The sequence below is a fragment of the Ambystoma mexicanum genome, chromosome 8 (genome assembly GCF_040938575.1).
Source record: "Ambystoma mexicanum isolate Mex_15411 chromosome 8, UKY_AmexF1_1, whole genome shotgun sequence".
Lineage (NCBI taxonomy): Eukaryota > Metazoa > Chordata > Amphibia > Caudata > Ambystomatidae > Ambystoma > Ambystoma mexicanum.
Window position 1 is genome coordinate 287,292,116 of NC_090929.1, and position 21,065 is coordinate 287,313,180.

Here is a 21,065-nt window from a genome sequence, read left to right on the forward strand (position 1 = left end):
TTGCATTTATAAGTGTACCCAACAGCCTCTCTGTGAATTCAGAAGTGTGGCCAATAGCCTCTCTGCGAAGGTTGCATTTAGAAGTGTGCCCAACAGCCTCTCTGTGAATTTAGAAGTGTGCCCTATAGCCTCTCTGTGAAAGTTGCTTTTAGAAGTGTACCCAACAGCCTCTCTGCGAATTTAGAAGTGTGCCCAATAGTCTCTCTGTGAATTTAGAAGTGTGCCCAATAGCCTCTCTGTGACAGTTGCATTTAGAAGTGTGCCCTATAGCCTCTCTGTGAAAGTTGCATTTAGAAGTGTACCCAACAGCCTCTCTGCAAATTTAGAAGTGTGCCCAATAGTCTCTCTGTGAATTTAGAAGTGTACCCAACAGCCTCTCTGCGAATTTAGAAGTGTGCCCAACAGCCTCTCTGTGAATTTAGAAGTGTGCCCAGTAGCCTCTCCGTGAATTTAGAAGTGTGCCCAATAGCCTCCCTGTGAAAGTTGAATCTAGAAGTGTGCCCAATAGCCGCTCAGTGAATTTAGAAGTGTGCCCAGTAGCCTCTCTGTGAATTTAGAAGTGTGCCCAATAGCCTCCCTGTGAAAGTTGCATCTAGAAGTGTGCCCAATAGCCTCTCTATGAAAGTTGCATTTTGAAGTGTGCCCAATAGCCTCTCTGTGAAAGATGCATTTAGAAGTGTTCCCAACAGCCTCTCTGTGAATTTAGAAGTGTGCCCAATAGCCTCTCTGTGAAAGTTGCATCTAGAAGTGTGCCCAATAGCCTCTCTATGAAAGTTGCATTTAGAAGTGTGCCCAATAGCCTCTCTGTGAAAGTTGCATTTAGAAGTATCCCCAATCACCTCTCTGTGAATTTAGAAGTGTGCCCAATAGCCTCTCTATGAAAGTTGCAATTAGAAGTGTGACCAATAGCCTCTCTGTGAATTTAGAAGTGTGCCCAATAGCCTCTCTGTGAAAGTTGCATCTAGAAGTGTGCCCAATAGCCTCTCTATGAAAGTTGAATCTAGAAGTGTGCCCAATAGCCGCTCTGTGAATTTAGAAGTGTGCCCAGTAGCCTCTCTGTGAATTTAGAAGTGTGCCCAATAGCCTCCCTGTGAAAGTTGCATCTAGAAGTGTGCCCAATAGCCTCTCTGTGAAAGATGCATTTAGAAGTGTTCCCAACAGCCTCTCTGTGAATTTAGAAGTGTGCCCAATAGCACTGTGTGAATTTCAAAGTGTGCCCAACAGCCTCTCCGTGAATTTAGAAGTGTGCCCAATAGCCTCTCTGTGAAAGTTGCATCTAGAAGTGTGCCCAATAGCCTCTCTATGAAAGTTGCATTTAGAAGTGTGCCCAATAGCCTCTCTGTGAAAGTTGCATTTAGAAGTATCCCCAATCGCCTCTCTGTGAATTTAGAAGTGTGCCCAATAGCCTCTCTATGAAAGTTGCAATTAGAAGTGTGCCCAATAGCCTCTCTGTGAATTTAGAAGTGTGCCCAATAGCCTCTCTGTGAAAGTTGCATCTTCTAAAGCTGCATTTAGAAGTATGCCCAATAGCCTCTCTGTGAAAGTTGCATCTAGAAGTGTGCCCAATAGCCTCTCTGTGAAGGCTGCATTTACAAGTGTCCCAATAGCCTCTCTGTGAATTTAGAAGTGTGCCCAATAGCCTCTCCGTGGAAGTTGCATTTAGAAGTGAGCCCAATAGCCTCTCTGTGAATTTAGAAGTGTGCCCAATAGCCTCTCTGTGAAAGTTGCATTTAGAAGTGTGCCCAACAGCCTCCCTGTGAATTTAGAAGTGTTCCCAATAGCCTCTCTGTGAAAGTTGCATTTAGAAGTGTACCCAACAGCCTCTCTATGAATTTAGAGGTGAGCCCAATAGCCTCTCTGTGAAAGTTGCATTTAGAAATGTGCCCAACAGCCTCTCTCTGAATTTAGAAGTGTGCCCAATAGCCTCTCTGTGAAAGTTGCATTTATAAGTGTACCTAACAGCCTCTCTCTGAATTTAGAAGTGTGCCCAATAGCCTCTCTGTGAAAGTTGCATTTAGAAGTGTGCCCAACAGCCTCTCTGTGAATTTAGAAGTGTGCCCAATAGCCTCTCTGTGAAAGTAAGTTGCATTTAGAGGTGTACCCAACAGCCTCTCTGTGAATTTAGAAGTGTGCCCAATAGTCTCTCTGTGAATTTAGAAGTGTGCCCAACAGCCTCTCTGTGAATTTAGAAGTGTGCCCAATAGCCTCTCTGTGAACATTGCATTTAGAAGTGTACCCAACAGCCTCTCTGTGAATTTAGAAGTGTGCCCAATAGCCTCTCTGTGAAAGTTGCATTTAGAAGTGTACCAAACAGCCTCTCTGTGAATTTAGAAGTGTGCCCAATAGCCTCTATGTGAATTTAGCAGTGTGCCCAATAGCCTCTCTGTGACAGTTGCATTTAGAAGTCTGCCCAACAGCCTCTCTGTGAATTTAGAAGTGAGCCCAATAGCCTGTCTGTGAATGTTGCATTTTGAGGTGTGCCCAATAGCCTCTCTGTGAATTTATAAGTGTGCCTAGTAGCCTCTCTGTGAATTTAGAAGTGTGCCCAATAGCCTCTCTGTGAATTTAGAAGTGTGCCCAATAGCCTCTCTGTGAAAGTTGCATTTAGAAGTGTGCCCAACAGCCTCCCTGTGAATTTAGAAGTGTTCCCAATAGCCTCTCTGTGAAAGTTGCATTTAGAAGTGTGCCCAACAGCCTCTCTGTGAATTTAGAAGTGTGCCCAATAGTCTCTCTGTGAATTTAGAAGTGTGCCCAATAGCCTCTCTGTGAAAGTTGCATTTATAAGTGTACCCAACAGCCTCTCTCTGAATTTAGAAGTGTGCCCAATAGCCTCTCTGTGAAAGTTGCATTTAGAAGTGTGCCCAACAGCCTCCCTGTGAATTTAGAAGTGTTCCCAATAGCCTCTCTGTGAAATTTTGCATTTAGAAGTGTACCCAACAGCCTCTCTGTGAATTTAGAAGTGTGCCCAATAGCTCTTCTGTGAATGTTGCATTTTGAAGTGTGCCCAATAGCCTCTCTGTGAATTTAGAAGTGTGCCCAATAGCCTCTCTGTGAATTTAGAAGTGTGCCCAATAGCCTCCCTATGAAAGTTGCATCTAGAAGTGTGCCCAATAGCCTCTCTATGAAAGTTGCATTTTGAAGTGTGCCCAATAGCTACTCTGGGAAAGTTGCATTTTGAAGTGTGCCCAATAGCCTCTCTGTGAATTTAGAAGTGTGCCCAATAGCCTCTCTGTGAATTTAGAAGTGTGCCCAATAGCCTCTCTGTGAAAGTTTCATTTAGAAGTGTGCCCAACAGCCTCTCTGTGAATTTAGAAGTGTGCCCAATAGCCTCTCTGTGAAAGTTGCATTTAGAAGTGTACCCAACAGCCTCTCTGTGAATTCAGAAGTGTGCCCAATATCCTCTCTGTGAAAGTTGCATTTAGAAGTGTGCCCAACAGCCTCTCTGTGAATTTAGAAGTGTGCCCAATAGCCTCTCTGTGAAAGTTGCATTTAGAAGTGTACCCAACAGCCTCTCTGTGAATTTAGAAGTGTGCCCAATAGCCTCTCTGTGAAAGTTGCATTTATAAGTGTACCCAACAGCCTCTCTGTGAATTCAGAAGTGTGGCCAATAGCCTCTCTGCGAAAGTTGCATTTAGAAGTGTGCCCAACAGCCTCTCTGTGAATTTAGAAGTGTGCCCTATAGCCTCTCTGTGAAAGTTGCTTTTAGAAGTGTACCCAACAGCCTCTCTGCGAATTTAGAAGTGTGCCCAATAGTCTCTCTGTGAATTTAGAAGTGTGCCCAATAGCCTCTCTGTGACAGTTGCATTTAGAAGTGTGCCCTATAGCCTCTCTGTGAAAGTTGCATTTAGAAGTGTACCCAACAGCCTCTCTGCAAATTTAGAAGTGTGCCCAATAGTCTCTCTGTGAATTTAGAAGTGTGCCCAACAGCCTCTCTGTGAATTTAGAAGTGTGCCCAGTAGCCTCTCCGTGAATTTAGAAGTGTGCCCAATAGCCTCCCTGTGAAAGTTGAATCTAGAAGTGTGCCCAATAGCCGCTCAGTGAATTTAGAAGTGTGCCCAGTAGCCTCTCTGTGAATTTAGAAGTGTGCCCAATAGCCTCCCTGTGAAAGTTGCATCTAGAAGTGTGCCCAATAGCCTCTCTATGAAAGTTGCATTTTGAAGTGTGCCCAATAGCCTCTCTGTGAAAGATGCATTTAGAAGTGTTCCCAACAGCCTCTCTGTGAATTTAGAAGTGTGCCCAATAGCACTGTGTGAATTTCAAAGTGTGCCCAACAGCCTCTCCGTGAATTTAGAAGTGTGCCCAATAGCCTCTCTGTGAAAGTTGCATCTAGAAGTGTGCCCAATAGCCTCTCTATGAAAGTTGCATTTAGAAGTATCCCCAATCACCTCTCTGTGAATTTAGAAGTGTGCCCAATAGCCTCTCTATGAAAGTTGCAATTAGAAGTGTGACCAATAGCCTCTCTGTGAATTTAGAAGTGTGCCCAATAGCCTCTCTGTGAAAGTTGCATCTAGAAGTGTGCCCAATAGCCTCTCTATGAAAGTTGAATCTAGAAGTGTGCCCAATAGCCGCTCTGTGAATTTAGAAGTGTGCCCAGTAGCCTCTCTGTGAATTTAGAAGTGTGCCCAATAGCCTCCCTGTGAAAGTTGCATCTAGAAGTGTGCCCAATAGCCTCTCTGTGAAAGATGCATTTAGAAGTGTTCCCAACAGCCTCTCTGTGAATTTAGAAGTGTGCCCAATAGCACTGTGTGAATTTCAAAGTGTGCCCAACAGCCTCTCCGTGAATTTAGAAGTGTGCCCAATAGCCTCTCTGTGAAAGTTGCATCTAGAAGTGTGCCCAATAGCCTCTCTATGAAAGTTGCATTTAGAAGTGTGCCCAATAGCCTCTCTGTGAAAGTTGCATTTAGAAGTATCCCCAATCGCCTCTCTGTGAATTTAGAAGTGTGCCCAATAGCCTCTCTATGAAAGTTGCAATTAGAAGTGTGCCCAATAGCCTCTCTGTGAATTTAGAAGTGTGCCCAATAGCCTCTCTGTGAAAGTTGCATCTTCTAAAGCTGCATTTAGAAGTATGCCCAATAGCCTCTCTGTGAAAGTTGCATCTAGAAGTGTGCCCAATAGCCTCTCTGTGAAGGCTGCATTTACAAGTGTCCCAATAGCCTCTCTGTGAATTTAGAAGTGTGCCCAATAGCCTCTCTGTGGAAGTTGCATTTAGAAGTGAGCCCAATAGCCTCTCTGTGAATTTAGAAGTGTGCCCAATAGCCTCTCTGTGAATTTAGAAGTGTGCCCAATAGCCTCTCTGTGAAAGTTGCATTTAGAAGTGTGCCCAACAGCCTCCCTGTGAATTTAGAAGTGTTCCCAATAGCCTCTCTGTGAAAGTTGCATTTAGAAGTGTGCCCAACAGCCTCTCTGTGAATTTAGAAGTGTGCCCAATAGTCTCTCTGTGAATTTAGAAGTGTGCCCAATAGCCTCTCTGTGAAAGTTGCATTTATAAGTGTACCCAACAGCCTCTCTCTGAATTTAGAAGTGTGCCCAATAGCCTCTCTGTGAAAGTTGCATTTAGAAGTGTGCCCAACAGCCTCTCTGTGAATTTAGAAGTGTGCCCAATAGCCTCTCTGTGAAATTTTGCATTTAGAAGTGTACCCAACAGCCTCTCTGTGAATTTAGAAGTGTGCCCAATAGCTCTTCTGTGAATGTTGCATTTTGAAGTGTGCCCAATAGCCTCTCTGTGAATTTAGAAGTGTGCCCAATAGCCTCTCTGTGAATTTAGAAGTGTGCCCAATAGCCTCCCTATGAAAGTTGCATCTAGAAGTGTGCCCAATAGCCTCTCTATGAAAGTTGCATTTTGAAGTGTGCCCAATAGCTACTCTGGGAAAGTTGCATTTTGAAGTGTGCCCAATAGCCTCTCTGTGAATTTAGAAGTGTGCCCAATAGCCTCTCTGTGAATTTAGAAGTGTGCCCAATAGCCTCTCTGTGAAAGTTTCATTTAGACGTGTGCCCAACAGCCTCTCTGTGAATTTAGAAGTGTGCCCAATAGCCTCTCTGTGAAAGTTGCATTTAGAAGTGTACCCAACAGCCTCTCTGTGAATTCAGAAGTGTGCCCAATATCCTCTCTGTGAAAGTTGCATTTAGAAGTGTGCCCAACAGCCTCTCTGTGAATTTAGAAGTGTGCCCAATAGCCTCTCTGTGAAAGTTGCATTTAGAAGTGTACCCAACAGCCTCTCTGTGAATTTAGAAGTGTGCCCAATAGCCTCTCTGTGAAAGTTGCATTTATAAGTGTACCCAACAGCCTCTCTGTGAATTCAGAAGTGTGGCCAATAGCCTCTCTGCGAAGGTTGCATTTAGAAGTGTGCCCAACAGCCTCTCTGTGAATTTAGAAGTGTGCCCTATAGCCTCTCTGTGAAAGTTGCTTTTAGAAGTGTACCCAACAGCCTCTCTGCGAATTTAGAAGTGTGCCCAATAGTCTCTCTGTGAATTTAGAAGTGTGCCCAATAGCCTCTCTGTGACAGTTGCATTTAGAAGTGTGCCCTATAGCCTCTCTGTGAAAGTTGCATTTAGAAGTGTACCCAACAGCCTCTCTGCAAATTTAGAAGTGTGCCCAATAGTCTCTCTGTGAATTTAGAAGTGTACCCAACAGCCTCTCTGCGAATTTAGAAGTGTGCCCAACAGCCTCTCTGTGAATTTAGAAGTGTGCCCAGTAGCCTCTCCGTGAATTTAGAAGTGTGCCCAATAGCCTCCCTGTGAAAGTTGAATCTAGAAGTGTGCCCAATAGCCGCTCAGTGAATTTAGAAGTGTGCCCAGTAGCCTCTCTGTGAATTTAGAAGTGTGCCCAATAGCCTCCCTGTGAAAGTTGCATCTAGAAGTGTGCCCAATAGCCTCTCTATGAAAGTTGCATTTTGAAGTGTGCCCAATAGCCTCTCTGTGAAAGATGCATTTAGAAGTGTTCCCAACAGCCTCTCTGTGAATTTAGAAGTGTGCCCAATAGCCTCTCTGTGAAAGTTGCATCTAGAAGTGTGCCCAATAGCCTCTCTATGAAAGTTGCATTTAGAAGTGTGCCCAATAGCCTCTCTGTGAAAGTTGCATTTAGAAGTATCCCCAATCACCTCTCTGTGAATTTAGAAGTGTGCCCAATAGCCTCTCTATGAAAGTTGCAATTAGAAGTGTGACCAATAGCCTCTCTGTGAATTTAGAAGTGTGCCCAATAGCCTCTCTGTGAAAGTTGCATCTAGAAGTGTGCCCAATAGCCTCTCTATGAAAGTTGAATCTAGAAGTGTGCCCAATAGCCGCTCTGTGAATTTAGAAGTGTGCCCAGTAGCCTCTCTGTGAATTTAGAAGTGTGCCCAATAGCCTCCCTGTGAAAGTTGCATCTAGAAGTGTGCCCAATAGCCTCTCTGTGAAAGATGCATTTAGAAGTGTTCCCAACAGCCTCTCTGTGAATTTAGAAGTGTGCCCAATAGCACTGTGTGAATTTCAAAGTGTGCCCAACAGCCTCTCCGTGAATTTAGAAGTGTGCCCAATAGCCTCTCTGTGAAAGTTGCATCTAGAAGTGTGCCCAATAGCCTCTCTATGAAAGTTGCATTTAGAAGTGTGCCCAATAGCCTCTCTGTGAAAGTTGCATTTAGAAGTATCCCCAATCGCCTCTCTGTGAATTTAGAAGTGTGCCCAATAGCCTCTCTATGAAAGTTGCAATTAGAAGTGTGCCCAATAGCCTCTCTGTGAATTTAGAAGTGTGCCCAATAGCCTCTCTGTGAAAGTTGCATCTTCTAAAGCTGCATTTAGAAGTATGCCCAATAGCCTCTCTGTGAAAGTTGCATCTAGAAGTGTGCCCAATAGCCTCTCTGTGAAGGCTGCATTTACAAGTGTCCCAATAGCCTCTCTGTGAATTTAGAAGTGTGCCCAATAGCCTCTCCGTGGAAGTTGCATTTAGAAGTGAGCCCAATAGCCTCTCTGTGAATTTAGAAGTGTGCCCAATAGCCTCTCTGTGAATTTAGAAGTGTGCCCAATAGCCTCTCTGTGAAAGTTGCATTTAGAAGTGTGCCCAACAGCCTCCCTGTGAATTTAGAAGTGTTCCCAATAGCCTCTCTGTGAAAGTTGCATTTAGAAGTGTACCCAACAGCCTCTCTATGAATTTAGAGGTGAGCCCAATAGCCTCTCTGTGAAAGTTGCATTTAGAAATGTGCCCAACAGCCTCTCTCTGAATTTAGAAGTGTGCCCAATAGCCTCTCTGTGAAAGTTGCATTTATAAGTGTACCTAACAGCCTCTCTCTGAATTTAGAAGTGTGCCCAATAGCCTCTCTGTGAAAGTTGCATTTAGAAGTGTGCCCAACAGCCTCTCTGTGAATTTAGAAGTGTGCCCAATAGCCTCTCTGTGAAAGTAAGTTGCATTTAGAGGTGTACCCAACAGCCTCTCTGTGAATTTAGAAGTGTGCCCAATAGTCTCTCTGTGAATTTAGAAGTGTGCCCAACAGCCTCTCTGTGAATTTAGAAGTGTGCCCAATAGCCTCTCTGTGAACATTGCATTTAGAAGTGTACCCAACAGCCTCTCTGTGAATTTAGAAGTGTGCCCAATAGCCTCTCTGTGAAAGTTGCATTTAGAAGTGTACCAAACAGCCTCTCTGTGAATTTAGAAGTGTGCCCAATAGCCTCTATGTGAATTTAGCAGTGTGCCCAATAGCCTCTCTGTGACAGTTGCATTTAGAAGTCTGCCCAACAGCCTCTCTGTGAATTTAGAAGTGTGCCCAATAGCCTGTCTGTGAATGTTGCATTTTGAGGTGTGCCCAATAGCCTCTCTGTGAATTTATAAGTGTGCCTAGTAGCCTCTCTGTGAATTTAGAAGTGTGCCCAATAGCCTCCCTGTGAAAGTTGCATCTCGAAGTGTGCCCAATAGCCTCTCTATGAAAGCTGCATTTTGAAGTGTGCCCAAAAGCCTCTATGTGAAAGTTGCATTTTGAAGTGTACCCAATAGCCTCTCTGTGAATTTAGAAGTGTGCCCAATAGCCTCTCTGTGAATTTAGAAGTGTGCCCAATAGCCTCTCTGTGAAAGTTACATTTAGAAGTGTGCCCAACAGCCTCTCTGTGAATTTAGAAGTGTGCCCAATAGCACTGTGTGAATTTAGAAGTGTGCCCAATAGCCTCTCTGTGAATTTAGAAGTGTGCCCAACAGCCTCTCTGTGAATTTAGAAGTGTGCCCAATAGCCTCTCTGTGAAAGTTGCATCTAGAAGTGTGCCCAATAGCCTCTCTGTGAAAGTTGCATTTAGAAGTATCCCCAATAGCCTCTCTGTGAATTTACAAGTGTGACCAATAGCCTCTCTGTGAAAGTTGCATCTAGAAGTGTGCCCAATGGCCTCTCTATGAAAGTTGCATTTAGAAGTGTGCCCAATAGCCTCTCTGTGAATTTAGAAGTGTGCACAATAGCCTCTCTGTGAAAGTTGCATCTTCTAAAGTTGCATTTAGAAGTGTGCCCAATAGCCTCTCTGTGAAAGTTGCATCTAGAAGTGTGCCCAATAGCCTCTCTGTGAAAGCTGCATTTAGAAGTGCCCCCAATAGCCTCTCTGTGAATTTAGAAGTGTGCCCAATAGCCTCTCTGTGAAAGTTGCATTTAGAAGTGTGCCCAATAGCCTCTCCGTGAAAGTTGGATTTTGAAGTGTACCCAATAGCCTCTCTGTGCATTTAGAAGTGTACCCAATAGTCTCTCTATGAATTTAGAAGTTTGCCCAATAGCCTCTCTGTGAACCCAGAAGTGTGCCCAATAGCCTCTCTGTGAAAGTTGCATTTAGAAGTGTGCCCAACAGCCTCTCTGTGAATTTAGAAGTGTGCCCAATAGCCTCTCTGAGAAAGTTGCATTTAGAAGTGTGCCCAACAGCCTCTCTGTGAATTTAGAAGTGTGCCCAATAGCCTCTCTGTGAAAATTGCATTTAGAAGTGTACCCAACAGCCTCTCTGTGAATTTATAAGTGTGCCCAATAGCCTCTCTGTGAAAGTTGCATTTAGAAGTGTACCCAACAGACTCTCTGTGAATTTAGAAGTGTGCCCAATAGTCTCTCTGTGAATTTAGAAGTGTGCCCAATAGCCTCTCTGTGACAGTTGCATTTAGAAGTGTGCCCAACAGCCTCTCTGTGAATTTAGAAGTGTGCCCAATAGCCTCTCTGTGAAAGTTGCATTTAGAAGTGTACCCAACAGCCTCTCTGTGAATTTAGAAGTGTGCCCAATATCCTCTCTGTGAAAGTTGCATTTAGAAGTGTGCCCAACAGCCTCTCTGTGAATTTAGAAGTGTGCCCAATAGCCTCTCTGTGAAAGTTGCATTTAGAAGTGTGCCCAACAGCCTCTCTGTGAATTTAGAAGTGTGCCCAATAGCCTCTCTGTGAAAGTTGCATTTAGAAGTGTACCCAACAGCCTCTCTGTGAATTTAGAAGTGTGCCCAATAGCCTCTCTGTGAAAGTTGCATTTAGAAGTGTACCAAACAGCCTCTCTGTGAATTTAGAAGTGTGCCCAATAGCCTCTCTGTGAAAGTTGCATCTTCTAAAGTTGCATTTAGAAGTATGCCCAATAGCCTCTCGGTGAAAGTTGCATTTAGAAGTGTACCCAACAGCCTCTCTGTGAATTTAGAAGTGTGCCCAATAGCCTCTCTGTGAAAGTTGCATTTAGAAGTGTACCCAACAGCCTCTCTGTGAATTTAGAAGTGTGCCCAATAGCCTCTCTGTGAAAGTAAGTTGCATTTAGAGGTGTACCCAACAGCCTCTCTGTGAATTTAGAAGTGTGCCCAATAGTCTCTCTGTGAATTTAGAAGTGTGCCCAACAGCCTCTCTGTGAATTTAGAAGTGTGCCCAATAGCCTCTCTGTGAACATTGCATTTAGAAGTGTACCCAACAGCCTCTCTGTGAATTTAGAAGTGTGCCCAATAGCCTCTCTGTGAAAGTTGCATTTAGAAGTGTACCAAACAGCCTCTCTGTGAATTTAGAAGTGTGCCCAATAGCCTCTATGTGAATTTAGCAGTGTGCCCAATAGCCTCTCTGTGACAGTTGCATTTAGAAGTCTGCCCAACAGCCTCTCTGTGAATTTAGAAGTGTGCCCAATAGCCTGTCTGTGAATGTTGCATTTTGAGGTGTGCCCAATAGCCTCTCTGTGAATTTATAAGTGTGCCTAGTAGCCTCTCTGTGAATTTAGAAGTGTGCCCAATAGCCTCCCTGTGAATTTAGAAGTGTGCCCAATAGCCTCTCTGAGAAAGTTGCATTTAGAAGTGTGCCCAACAGCCTCTCTGTGAATTTAGAAGTGTGCCCAATAGCCTCTCTGTGAAAATTGCATTTAGAAGTGTACCCAACAGCCTCTCTGTGAATTTATAAGTGTGCCCAATAGCCTCTCTGTGAAAGTTGCATTTAGAAGTGTACCCAACAGACTCTCTGTGAATTTAGAAGTGTGCCCAATAGTCTCTCTGTGAATTTAGAAGTGTGCCCAATAGCCTCTCTGAGAAAGTTGCATTTAGAAGTGTGCCCAACAGCCTCTCTGTGAATTTAGAAGTGTGCCCAATAGCCTCTCTGTGAAAATTGCATTTAGAAGTGTACCCAACAGCCTCTCTGTGAATTTATAAGTGTGCCCAATAGCCTCTCTGTGAAAGTTGCATTTAGAAGTGTACCCAACAGACTCTCTGTGAATTTAGAAGTGTGCCCAATAGTCTCTCTGTGAATTTAGAAGTGTGCCCAATAGCCTCTCTGTGACAGTTGCATTTAGAAGTGTGCCCAACAGCCTCTCTGTGAATTTAGAAGTGTGCCCAATAGCCTCTCTGAGAAAGTTGCATTTAGAAGTGTGCCCAACAGCCTCTCTGTGAATTTAGAAGTGTGCCCAATAGCCTCTCTGTGAAAATTGCATTTAGAAGTGTACCCAACAGCCTCTCTGTGAATTTATAAGTGTGCCCAATAGCCTCTCTGTGAAAGTTGCATTTAGAAGTGTACCCAACAGACTCTCTGTGAATTTAGAAGTGTGCCCAATAGTCTCTCTGTGAATTTAGAAGTGTGCCCAATAGCCTCTCTGTGACAGTTGCATTTAGAAGTGTGCCCAACAGCCTCTCTGTGAATTTAGAAGTGTGCCCAATAGCCTCTCTGTGAAAGTTGCATTTAGAAGTGTACCCAACAGCCTCTCTGTGAATTTAGAAGTGTGCCCAATATCCTCTCTGTGAAAGTTGCATTTAGAAGTGTGCCCAACAGCCTCTCTGTGAATTTAGAAGTGTGCCCAATAGCCTCTCTGTGAAAGTTGCATTTAGAAGTGTGCCCAACAGCCTCTCTGTGAATTTAGAAGTGTGCCCAATAGCCTCTCTGTGAAAGTTGCATTTAGAAGTGTACCCAACAGCCTCTCTGTGAATTTAGAAGTGTGCCCAATAGCCTCTCTGTGAAAGTTGCATTTAGAAGTGTACCAAACAGCCTCTCTGTGAATTTAGAAGTGTGCCCAATAGCCTCTCTGTGAAAGTTGCATCTTCTAAAGTTGCATTTAGAAGTATGCCCAATAGCCTCTCGGTGAAAGTTGCATTTAGAAGTGTACCCAACAGCCTCTCTGTGAATTTAGAAGTGTGCCCAATAGCCTCTCTGTGAAAGTTGCATTTAGAAGTGTACCCAACAGCCTCTCTGTGAATTTAGAAGTGTGCCCAATAGCCTCTCTGTGAAAGTAAGTTGCATTTAGAGGTGTACCCAACAGCCTCTCTGTGAATTTAGAAGTGTGCCCAATAGTCTCTCTGTGAATTTAGAAGTGTGCCCAACAGCCTCTCTGTGAATTTAGAAGTGTGCCCAATAGCCTCTCTGTGAACATTGCATTTAGAAGTGTACCCAACAGCCTCTCTGTGAATTTAGAAGTGTGCCCAATAGCCTCTCTGTGAAAGTTGCATTTAGAAGTGTACCAAACAGCCTCTCTGTGAATTTAGAAGTGTGCCCAATAGCCTCTATGTGAATTTAGCAGTGTGCCCAATAGCCTCTCTGTGACAGTTGCATTTAGAAGTCTGCCCAACAGCCTCTCTGTGAATTTAGAAGTGTGCCCAATAGCCTGTCTGTGAATGTTGCATTTTGAGGTGTGCCCAATAGCCTCTCTGTGAATTTATAAGTGTGCCTAGTAGCCTCTCTGTGAATTTAGAAGTGTGCCCAATAGCCTCCCTGTGAAAGTTGCATCTCGAAGTGTGCCCAATAGCCTCTCTATGAAAGCTGCATTTTGAAGTGTGCCCAAAAGCCTCTATGTGAAAGTTGCATTTTGAAGTGTACCCAATAGCCTCTCTGTGAATTTAGAAGTGTGCCCAATAGCCTCTCTGTGAATTTAGAAGTGTGCCCAATAGCCTCTCTGTGAAAGTTACATTTAGAAGTGTGCCCAACAGCCTCTCTGTGAATTTAGAAGTGTGCCCAATAGCACTGTGTGAATTTAGAAGTGTGCCCAATAGCCTCTCTGTGAATTTAGAAGTGTGCCCAACAGCCTCTCTGTGAATTTAGAAGTGTGCCCAATAGCCTCTCTGTGAAAGTTGCATCTAGAAGTGTGCCCAATAGCCTCTCTGTGAAAGTTGCATTTAGAAGTATCCCCAATAGCCTCTCTGTGAATTTACAAGTGTGACCAATAGCCTCTCTGTGAAAGTTGCATCTAGAAGTGTGCCCAATGGCCTCTCTATGAAAGTTGCATTTAGAAGTGTGCCCAATAGCCTCTCTGTGAATTTAGAAGTGTGCACAATAGCCTCTCTGTGAAAGTTGCATCTTCTAAAGTTGCATTTAGAAGTGTGCCCAATAGCCTCTCTGTGAAAGTTGCATCTAGAAGTGTGCCCAATAGCCTCTCTGTGAAAGCTGCATTTAGAAGTGCCCCCAATAGCCTCTCTGTGAATTTAGAAGTGTGCCCAATAGCCTCTCTGTGAAAGTTGCATTTAGAAGTGTGCCCAATAGCCTCTCCGTGAAAGTTGGATTTTGAAGTGTACCCAATAGCCTCTCTGTGCATTTAGAAGTGTACCCAATAGTCTCTCTATGAATTTAGAAGTTTGCCCAATAGCCTCTCTGTGAACCCAGAAGTGTGCCCAATAGCCTCTCTGTGAAAGTTGCATTTAGAAGTGTGCCCAACAGCCTCTCTGTGAATTTAGAAGTGTGCCCAATAGCCTCTCTGAGAAAGTTGCATTTAGAAGTGTGCCCAACAGCCTCTCTGTGAATTTAGAAGTGTGCCCAATAGCCTCTCTGTGAAAATTGCATTTAGAAGTGTACCCAACAGCCTCTCTGTGAATTTATAAGTGTGCCCAATAGCCTCTCTGTGAAAGTTGCATTTAGAAGTGTACCCAACAGACTCTCTGTGAATTTAGAAGTGTGCCCAATAGTCTCTCTGTGAATTTAGAAGTGTGCCCAATAGCCTCTCTGTGACAGTTGCATTTAGAAGTGTGCCCAACAGCCTCTCTGTGAATTTAGAAGTGTGCCCAATAGCCTCTCTGTGAAAGTTGCATTTAGAAGTGTACCCAACAGCCTCTCTGTGAATTTAGAAGTGTGCCCAATATCCTCTCTGTGAAAGTTGCATTTAGAAGTGTGCCCAACAGCCTCTCTGTGAATTTAGAAGTGTGCCCAATAGCCTCTCTGTGAAAGTTGCATTTAGAAGTGTGCCCAACAGCCTCTCTGTGAATTTAGAAGTGTGCCCAATAGCCTCTCTGTGAAAGTTGCATTTAGAAGTGTACCCAACAGCCTCTCTGTGAATTTAGAAGTGTGCCCAATAGCCTCTCTGTGAAAGTTGCATTTAGAAGTGTACCAAACAGCCTCTCTGTGAATTTAGAAGTGTGCCCAATAGCCTCTCTGTGAAAGTTGCATCTTCTAAAGTTGCATTTAGAAGTATGCCCAATAGCCTCTCGGTGAAAGTTGCATTTAGAAGTGTACCCAACAGCCTCTCTGTGAATTTAGAAGTGTGCCCAATAGCCTCTCTGTGAAAGTTGCATTTAGAAGTGTACCCAACAGCCTCTCTGTGAATTTAGAAGTGTGCCCAATAGTCTCTCTGTGAATTTAGAAGTGTGCCCTATAGCCTCTCTGTGAAAGTTGCATTTAGAAGTGTACCCAACAGCCTCTTTGCGAATTTAGAAGTGTGCCCAATAGTCTCTCTGTGAATTTAGAAGTGAGCCCAATAGCCTATCTGTGACAGTTGCATTTAGAAGTGTGCCCTATAGCCTCTCTGTGAAAGTTGCATTTAGAAGTGTACCCAACAGCCTCTCTGCAAATTTAGAAGTGTGCCCAATAGTCTCTCTGTGAATTTAGAAGTGTACCCAACAGCCTCTCTGCGAATTTAGAAGTGTGCCCAACAGCCTCTCTGTGAATTTAGAAGTGTGCCCAGTAGCCTCTCCGTGAATTTAGAAGTGTGCCCAATATCCTCCCTGTGAAAGTTGAATCTAGAAGTGTGCCCAACAGCCTCTCTGTGAATTTAGAAGTGTTCCCAATAGCCTCTCTGTGAAAGTTGCATTTAGAAGTGTACCCAACAGCCTCTCTATGAATTTAGAAGTGAGCCCAATAGCCTCTCTGTGAAAGTTGCATTTAGAAATGTGCCCAACAGCCTCTCTCTGAATTTAGAAGTGTGCCCAATAGCCTCTCTGTGAAAGTTGCATTTATAAGTGTACCTAACAGCCTCTCTCTGAATTTAGAAGTGTACCCAATAGCCTCTCTGTGAAAGTTGCATTTAGAAGTGTGCCCAACAGCCTCTCTGTGAATTTAGAAGTGTGCCCAATAGCCTCTCTGTGAAAGTTGCATTTAGAGGTGTACCCAACAGCCTCTCTGTGAATTTAGAAGTGTGCCCAATAGCCTCTATGTGGATTTAGCAGTGTGCCCAATAGCCTCTCTGTGACAGTTGCATTTAGAAGTGTGCCCAACAGCCTCTCTGTGAATTTAGAAGTGTGCCCAATAGTCTCTCTGTGAATTTAGAAGTGTGCCCAACAGCCTCTCTGTGAATTTAGACGTGTGCCCAATAGCCTCTCTGTGAAAGTTGCATTTAGAAGTGTACCCAACAGCCTCTCTGTGAATTTAGAAGTGTGCCCAATAGCCTCTATGTGAATTTAGCAGTGTGCCCAATAGCCTCTCTGTGACAGTTGCATTTAGAAGTGTGCCCAACAGCCTCTCTGTAAATTTAGAAGTGTGCCCAATAGCCTGTCTGTGAATGTTGCATTTTGAGGTGTGCCCAATAGCCTCTCTGTGAATTTATAAGTGTGCCTAGTAGCCTCTCTGTGAATTTAGAAGTGTGCCCAATAGCCTCCCTGTGAAAGTTGCATCTCGAAGTGTGCCCAATAGCCTCTCTATGAAAGCTGCATTTTGAAGTGTGCCCAAAAGCCTCTATGTGAAAGTTGCATTTTGAAGTGTACCCAATAGCCTCTCTGTGAATTTAGAAGTGTGCCCAATAGCCTCTCTGTGAATTTAGAAGTGTGACCAATAGCCTCTCTGTGAAATTTACATTTAGAAGTGTGCCCAACAGCCTCTCTGTGAATTTAGAAGTGTGCCCAATAGCACTGTGTGAATTTAGAAGTGTGCCCAATAGCCTCTCTGTGAATTTAGAAGTGTGCCCAACAGCCTCTCTGTGAATTTAGAAGTGTGCCCAATAGCCTCTCTGTGAAAGTTGCATCTTCTAAAGTTGCATTTAGAAGTATGCCCAATAGCCTCTCGGTGAAAGTTGCATCTAGAAGTGTGCCCAATAGCCTTTCTGTGAAAGCTGCATTTAGAAGTGCCCCCAATAGCCTCTCTGTGAATTTAGAAGTGTGCCCAATAGCCTCTCTGTGAAAGTTGCATTTAGAAGTGTGCCCAACAGCCTCTCTGTGAATTTAGAAGTGTGCCCAATAGCCTCTCTGAGAAAGTTGCATTTAGAAGTGTGCCCAACAGCCTCTCTGTGAATTTAGAAGTGTGCCCAATAGCCTCTCTGTGAAAGTTGCATTTAGAAGTGTACCCAACAGCCTCTCTGTGAATTTAGAGGTGTGCCCAATAGCCTCTCTGTGAAAGTTGCATTTAGAAGTGTACCCAACAGCCTCTCTGTGAATTTAGAAGTGTGCCCAATAGTCTCTCTGTGAATTTAGAAGTGTGCCCTATAGCCTCTCTGTGAAAGTTGCATTTAGAAGTGTACCCAACAGCCTCTCTGCGAATTTAGAAGTGTGCCCAATAGTCTCTCTGTGAATTTAGAAGTGTGCCCAATAGCCTCTCTGTGACAGTTGCATTTAGAAGTGTGCCCTATAGCCTCTCTGTGAAAGTTGCATTTAGAAGTGTACCCAACAGCCTCTCTGCAAATTTAGAAGTGTGCCCAATAGTCTCTCTGTGAATTTAGAAGTGTACCCAACAGCCTCTCTGCGAATTTAGAAGTGTGCCCAATAGCCTCTCTGTGAAAGTTACATTTAGAAGTGTGCCCAACAGCCTCTCTGTGAATTTAGAAGTGTGCCCAATAGCCCTGTGTGAATTTAGAAGTGTGCCCAATAGCCTCTCTGTGAATTTAGAAGTGTGCCCAACAGCCTCTCTGTGAATTTATAAGTGTGCCCAATAGCCTCTCTGTGAAAGTTGCATCTAGAAGTGTGCCCAATAGCCTCTCTATGAAAGTTGCATTTAGAAGTGTGCCCAATAGCCTCTCTGTGAAAGTTGCATTTAGAAGTATCCCCAATAGCCTCTCTGTGAATTTAGAAGTGTGACCAATAGCCTCTCTGTGAAAGTTGCATCTAGAAGTGTGCCCAATGGCCTCTCTATGAAAGTTGCATTTAGAAGTGTGCCCAATAGCCTCTCTGTGAATTTAGAAGTGTGCACAATAGCCTCTCTGTGAAAGTTGCATCTTCTAAAGTTGCATTTAGAAGTGTGCCCAATAGCCTCTCTGTGAAAGTTGCATCTAGAAGTGTGCCCAATAGCCTCTCTGTGAAAGCTGCATTTAGAAGTGCCCCCAATAGCCTCTCTGTGAATTTAGAAGTGTGCCCAATAGCCTCTCTGTGAAAGTTGCATTTAGAAGTGTGCCCAATAGCCTCTCTGTGAAAGTTGGATTTTGAAGTGTACCCAATAGCCTCTCTGTGCATTTAGAAGTGTACCCAATAGTCTCTCTATGAATTTAGAAGTTTGCCCAATAGCCTCTCTGTGAACCCAGAAGTGTGCCCAATAGCCTCTCTGTGAAAGTTGCTTTTAGAAGTGTCCCCAACAGCCTCTCTGTGAATTTAGAAGTGTGCCCAATAGCCTCTCTGAGAACGTTGCATTTAGAAGTGTGCCCAACAGCCTCTCTGTGAATTTAGAAGTGTGCCCAATAGCCTCTCTGTGAAAGTTGCATTTAGAAGTGTACCCAACAGCCTCTCTGTGAATTTAGAAGTGTGCCCAATAGCCTCTCTGTGAAAGTTGCATTTAGAAGTGTACCCAACAGACTCTCTGTGAATTGTGAAAGTTGCATTTAGAAGTGTACCCAACAGCCTCTCTGTGAATTTAGAAGTGTGCCCAATATCCTCTCTGTGAAAGTTGCATTTAGAAGTGTGCCCAACAGCCTCTCTGTGAATTTAGAAGTGTGCCCAATAGCCTCTCTGTGAAAGTTGCATTTAGAAGTGTGCCCAACAGCCTCTCTGTGAATTTAGAAGTGTGCCCAATAGCCTCTCTGTGAAAGTTGCATTTAGAAGTGTACCCAACAGCCTCTCTGTGAATTTAGAAGTGTGCCCAATAGCCTCTCTGTGAAAGTTGCATCTTCTAAAGTTGCATTTAGAAGTATGCCCAATAGCCTCTCGGTGAAAGTTGCATCTAGAAGTGTGCCCAATAGCCTTTCTGTGAAAGCTGCATTTAGAAGTGCCCCCAATAGCCTCTCTGTGAATTTAGAAGTGTGCCCAATAGCCTCTCTGTGAAAGTTGCATTTAGAAGTGTGCCCAACAGCCTCTCTGTGAATTTAGAAGTGTGCCCAATAGCCTCTCTGAGAAAGTTGCATTTAGAAGTGTGCCCAACAGCCTCTCTGTGAATTTAGAAGTGTGCCCAATAGCCTCTCTGTGAAAGTTGCATTTAGAAGTGTACCCAACAGCCTCTCTGTGAATTTAGAAGTGTGCCCAATAGCCTCTCTGTGAAAGTTGCATTTAGAAGTGTACCCAACAGCCTCTCTGTGAATTTAGAAGTGTGCCCAATAGTCTCTCTGTGAATTTAGAAATGTGCCCTATAGCCTCTCTGTGAAAGTTGCATTTAGAAGTGTACCCAACAGCCTCTCTGCGAATTTAGAAGTGTGCCCAATAGTCTCTCTGTGAATTTAGAAGTGTGCCCAATAGCCTCTATGTGACAGTTGCATTTAGAAGTGTGCCCTATAGCCTCTCTGTGAAAGTTGCATTTAGAAGTGTACCCAACAGCCTCTCTGCAAATTTAGAAGTGTGCCCAATAGTCTCTCTGTGAATTTAGAAGTGTACCCAACAGCCTCTCTGCGAATTTAGAAGTGTGCCCAACAGCCTCCCTGTGAATTTAGAAGTGTGCCAGTAGCCTCTCCGTGAATTTAGAAGTGTGCCCAATAGCCTCCCTGTGAAAGTTGAATCTAGAAGTGTGCCCAATAGCGGCTCTGTGAATTTAGAAGTGTGCCCAGTAGCCTCTCTGTGAATTTAGAAGTGTGCCCAATAGCCTCCCTGTGAAAGTTGCATCTAGAAGTGTGCCCAATAGCCTCTCTATGAAAGTTGCATTTTGAAGTGTGCCCAATAGCCTCTCTGTGAAAGATGCATTTAGAAGTGTGCCCAACAGCCTCTCTGTGAATTTAGAAGTGTGCCCAATAGCACTGTGTGAATTTCAAAGTGTGCCCAACAGCCTCTCTGTGAATTTAGAAGTGTGCCCAATAGCCTCTCTGTGAAAGTTGCATCTAGAAGTGTGCCCAATAGCCTCTCTATGAAAGTTGCATTTAGAAGTGTGCCCAATAGCCTCTCTGTGAAAGTTGCATTTAGAAGTATCCCCAATCGCCTCTCTGTGAATTTAGAAGTGTGCCCAATAGCCTCTATATGAAAGTTGCAATTAGAAGTGTGCCCAATAGCCTCTCTGTGAATTTAGAAGTGTGCCCAATAGCTTCTCTGTGAAAGTTGCATCTTCTAAAGTTGCATTTAGAAGTATGCCCAATAGCCTCTCTGTGAAAGTTGCATTAGAAGTGTGCCCAATAGCCTCTCTGTGAAAGCTGCATTTACAAGTGCCCCAATAGCCTCTCTGTGAATTTAGAAGTGTGCCCAATAGCCTCTCTGTGGAAGTTGCATTTAGAAGTGAGCCCAATAGCCTCTCTGGAATTTAGAAGTGTGCCCAATAGCCTCTCTGTGAATTTAGAAGTGTGCCCAATAGCCTCTCTGTGAAAGTTGCATTTAGAAGTGTGCCCAACAGCCTCTCTGTGAATTTAGAAGTGTTCCCAATAGCCTCTCTGTGAAAGTTGCATTTAGAAGTGTACCCAACAGCCTCTCTATGAATTTAGAAGTGAGCCCAATAGCCTCTCTGTGAAAGTTGCATTTAGAAATGTGCCCAACAGCCTCTCTCTGAATTTAGAAGTGTGCCCAATAGCCTCTCTGTGAAAGTTGCATTTATAAGTGTACCTAACAGCCTCTCTCTGAATTTAGAAGTGTGCCCAATAGCCTCTCTGTGAAAGTTGCATTTAGAAGTGTGCCCAACAGCCTCTCTGTGAATTTAGAAGTGTGCGCAATAGCCTCTCTGTGAAAGTTGCATTTAGAGGTGTACCCAACAGCCTCTCTGTGAATTTAGAAGTGTGCCCAATAGTCTCTCTGTGAATTTAGAAGTGTGCCCAACAGCCTCACTGTGAATTTAGAAGTGTGCCCAATAGCCTCTCTGTGAACATTGCATTTAGAAGTGTACCCAACAGCCTCTCTGTGAATTTAGAAGAGTGCCCAATAGCCTCTCTGTGAAAGTTGCATTTAGAAGTGTACCAAACAGCCTCTCTGTGAATTTAGAAGTGTGCCCAATAGCCTCTATGTGCATTTAGCAGTGTGCCCAATAGCCTCTCTGTGACAGTTGCATTTAGAAGTGTGCCCAACAGCCTCTCTGTGAATTTAGAAGTGTGCCCAATAGCCTGTCTGTGAATGTTGCATTTTGAGGTGTGCCCAATAGCCTCTCTGTGAATTTATAAGTGTGCCTAGTAGCCTCTCTGTGAATTTAGAAGTGTGC